This window comes from Apium graveolens, chromosome 1 (assembly GCF_009905375.1).
Source record: "Apium graveolens cultivar Ventura chromosome 1, ASM990537v1, whole genome shotgun sequence".
NCBI classification, from domain to species: domain Eukaryota; kingdom Viridiplantae; phylum Streptophyta; class Magnoliopsida; order Apiales; family Apiaceae; genus Apium; species Apium graveolens.
In genome coordinates this window covers 131,886,821-131,891,509 of record NC_133647.1, presented here as the reverse complement: position 1 = coordinate 131,891,509, position 4,689 = coordinate 131,886,821, and the positions used below count along the sequence as shown (strand labels likewise).

The 4,689-nt window shown below is 33.5% G+C and overlaps 1 long non-coding RNA gene across 1 annotated transcript; it reads left to right on the top strand.

The window, feature by feature from the left end:
• The first annotated feature begins 1,224 nt into the window (after positions 1–1,224).
• LOC141720805 (uncharacterized) lies at positions 1,225–2,528 on the top strand. Its single transcript, XR_012574558.1, has 3 exons — positions 1,225–1,418; positions 1,668–1,712; positions 2,303–2,528. It is a non-coding gene; the product is annotated as an uncharacterized LOC141720805 (long non-coding RNA).
• The last annotated feature ends 2,161 nt before the right edge of the window (positions 2,529–4,689 follow it).

Here is a 4,689-nt window from a genome sequence, read left to right as displayed (position 1 = left end):
CAACTACATATAAATCCTGTGCAGACACCCTTAAAATTTCCATTTAAGTTCTGGCCTGGCGGGTAGAGAAAGAGTTTTTTTGTGTATGCACCACTTATCAAGCTTGAAGCTGATTATGATAAAGTGTGCAATATTTTCTTGTAATTTTGTTTGTATTTGTGCTCTCTATTTTTCCTCTACTTTTGATATACTAGTATGACTGTTAAATAATTTAAAGAAAAACATTGATCTATATAATCTATATCTGCTGTAAATCATTAAACTTGTGAAGACCTTTCTTAGGTTTGTTAAGATTGATAGTTGGGATTTTGTTGAAATGGTTGTATCATATATGTGATCAGATTACATAATAGTTCTTTTAAAAATTAAGATTTATGATCATTATCCAAAAAAAATTTCATGGCCCAGTTGTGATAATTTTCCCCAACAAATGCTGCATTTTTTACTGTTTTTGAGCAAGAAAGACAAAAAATATAGCCACTGATGCCTGTAATTCTGGACTGCATGTCTATGCGGGTCTCATTATATCCAACTTCAGACTATGTAGACTGGTAATAAAACGGATTACCTCTATATAATTACCATCATAATCTTGCATGTAGAGGTTCTTTTTTACTTTTTCTTTTTTTGCTAAATCTTGCAGTGAGAGTTGTTAGCTACAGATGTATTCATTGTCTCACCATATCTTACTGTGCTCAATTCAGATAAACTATTCATTGTATGGTATTGCTATATCCAAGTACATTCAAGACAGGCTCAAAATCATGCTTCATTTTAATTATATATGATTAGACGCATACACAAAATTTAGTAGAATTGTGATGGTTATCACATTGAAAATAATCATATACAAGATACTAACACCAAAGATCTTGGTAGTATATCATATATACACGATACTAATACAAGATGTCTTGGTAGTATATAAATGGATAATGTATCGAAGCAGACCTTAACAATAATATTTCCATCAAGAAATAATCCTAATGGTTTCTATGAAAATTTCTACACAAATTCTACTGGTTTAAGATCTATACGGCAGACAAACATTTAGCAAATAGTTGTAGCACTCAACATGAATTTCATACGCAGCTCAAAAGATTATAAAAACGGCTTCCATATTTATAAGTGGGTTGCTAAAAGGAGATTATCATGACATTGTGGTTTGTCCACCAAGTAAAAGGATTAGCAGTTTCCAATTCACTTTCATTTGTATCACAGAACTCGGTGCTACCTCATTATGGAATATTTATAAGCTACCTCACAGAACTTTCCCCGTGATTATAATATTTCTTACTCCTTTCTTTGTGAAAACATTTTAGAAAGATAATGAATTACGCCTTGTCCCTGGTGATGAGTTACGACTGCGTTATTCTGGTGATGCAGCTCATCCGGCTTGGCATTCTGCGGGTCATGTGGTAGGTTTTGTTATTTCAACTTCTTTGTAGCTGTTAGCTCTTTTAGTTTAATATTATCGCTGTGTATATATTATATCGTAAAAAATTTGATGGTGTTTTGGACGGTCCAGAGAAGTGATTGTAACGATCTCCCTGAAGTAGTTTTGAGACTCTCTTTTCTGTTAGAATTATATTAAAGTACTATGCCTTCTCTTCTTTTATCGAAATATGAATTTATGATCTTTGGTTCCTCCTATTTGTTGTATACAGATTAAATGCAAATGTTGAGTCCAACTCTGATGCTCTGCTTCTTTTGTAAGACAATTCATATTATGTTAATTGTTTATCCCGCCCTTTATCTGCTAGATACATATTTTATGAATTGTGATATTTTACATTTGCACCCTAGTACATACCCCTTAAATAAATTGACCTGCAGCCTTGTTAGAGCTCAGAGGTATATAGAATAATTTTGGCATTACGAGTAACATGGAACAGTCAAGAAATTTAAAGTAAGTGAGAATATTTAATGCTGATTATGTTTCGGAAAGTAGAGTCTTTCTTTTATGAGTGTTCTTAACTATGGAAAGTAGGGACTTCGAAATTTATCCTAGGAAGTTCGCTGCTTTTCTTGACATTCATTTTTATGTCCCAGACTTATTTCTGGTCTAATAAAGTCAATAAGTACCTCGATCTCTAGGACTCTAATGTTGATGCACTATACTATTTTTCATAAAAGTGTTTTGAAATGATTGGTGATCTTAGAATATTTCATATTAATTCCATAATAAAATTGAATCTCTTAGAATAAATTATAATTTCTGCAATAACATTACGCTAGACTAGTTAATTTATAATTCTATTTAATATGTTAACATTTGTCATATCATTTTCTATACTTGCAGTAGCTGAACCACAAAAGTGCATGACCGATAAATAAGTGGAATTTGCTGATCTTGGTGGCTAGTAGAATGCCTCGGAAGTTATTTTAATCTATTTTTGTTTGAATATACTTTTCATTTAATTTTTCTTTATTTTATATGTTGGAAATAAATAATTACTGTAAATTAGGTAAAATATACTCTTGTACTTAATTAGGTGAATTGTAATCAAGATTGGTTTGAAATATTATTCAGTAAATTGTTAATGTTGATATAACTTTCGGAAAATCATGTAAATCAATTTTGATTTTTTTTTGTAAATTAAAATTTTTTCATTGCTCCTGTAAAGTGTTGAATGATAGCCCCACATATGCTGATGTGGCAAAGGTGGGCCCCACATATGCTGATGTGTCACATGTGACGTGGCACATATGACATGGCACAGTTGTCAGCTTACATGTCATATGGGTCCCACTAACTTTTTCAGGGTGTTTCAATTCAAAGACAACATTTAACTATGTTAGTATAAGATACTAATATTGTTGTTGTTGCACTCTGTTTCAACACAAAATATATATAGGCATAGAGAATTGTGGTGTTGCTATTGACCCCAAAGATAACATCGAAAAAACTAACACCAGAAAAGTGTTGCCTTTGAATATTTGGGCCTACAACAACATATTTTGGACATATACCAACATTTTTTTTAGTTGCAATAGGTTGTTTATGGTGTAGTGTATTGTAACCATAGATCTATGGTTACACCTTGAAAGATGTTACCATAAATCGGGAAACGTAGACATAGACTATGGTTCAATATTGCTAGTGTAACCTAAAAATCAAAAATGTAACAATAGACCCCTAAGATGATGCCCACATTGATGATGAATTGGTTTTTTAAAAAAGTGTGACTATAGCCTATTTGTTTGTTTATATCCACAATTTTTGGCCTTAAACAATACTTTTTTACTATTACAATAGGTCATATATGATGTAGTGAACCCTTGATTCTCATAATAGGTTTTTTGGCTTGATATTTAAAATACACCAATGTATCTATAAATCTTGTGAGAGTTGATTTAAGTAACTAATTTTTATCCATAAAATTTGGCGTCAGGAAATAAGGATAATTATGATAGCACAAAAAACCACTAAGAAGCTGCCAGCTACGATGCCCACCGTCATCTCCACTATTGAGATACCACCCTTAGTCAAACCTCAATCTCGAGGGACTGATCTTTGAGGTACGGAGATCCTAGTTATTCAGCCATTGATCGGAAGAACAATCTCCAACCTCGAGAAATGTATAACCAAGGGGGATTCTTGAACTCTAATCACCCTCATTTGATGTCTGTATGTCCAAAAGTCAGGGGAGATAACTTCAACACCGTATAAATGAGGAGTATGAACCTTATTATTCTTTAGGGATGGACTCCATTAAAGAGGGAAATCGTGATTTCAATGATCCTTAAACCAACAATATTGATCGAAGATTCTCCAAACAAGAAAAGAGAGTATCCCTGCTATAAAGGACAAGTCCAAAAACTCTAAAAAAACTAGAATCACGAAGTAGTCAAGATCATCCAACCACGACTCCAGTTGTCAGTTCCATCAATGAAAAACCATTTCTTTCAACCGCCACCATTAGAACGTAGTCAACACCGGCCTACGTTCAGGTGTCAAAATCTCTAGGAACAAGAATTTAAACAACGGGTCCCCGTGACTATGATATGAGTTCTCCCCTCGAGGGACCGAATATTTATATTTGAGGCTTGCAACCTCCATATGGAAGTAGAGAGACCCTGAATTTTCTGGATCATATGTTAAGAGCAAAGAATGAATAATCGATAAAGACGTCATCCTAAAAAGGAGGAGCCATGGTAAGGAACCCATTAATAGGACTATCTTGACCCGAAGACCTCAACGAGTCCCGGGGCGAGTAAAATTCGGAGATGGATCAACTGTTAAAATTAAAGGGAGAGGTTTGATTGTTCTTAAATATAAAGATGGTCATGAACACATAGTTAATGAGGTATACTTTATCCCTAATCTTCGTAGCAACATCAAAAGTATAAGCAAACTAGTAGAAGGAAAAAAGTTCAAACTAGAGGAGAGTTTCTAAAGGTTTATGATAACGAATAGAAATTGTTAACAAAGATTAAAAGGTCACCAAATCGATTTTACAAATTGATAATTTATACAGGAAGTTCAGAATGTCTATTAATGAGCTCAGACAATGCCTCAAAATTATGGCATGCTCCTCTAGGCCATGTTAATTATCGAGCCTTGTCTATGATGTCTAAAGAAAGGATGGTGAGAAATCTTCCTAAGATTGTGCAACCAACAGAACTGTGTACCGAGTGTCTTTTGTTCAAACAGAGTAGAAAACATATGCCACTTCGTGCAAATTT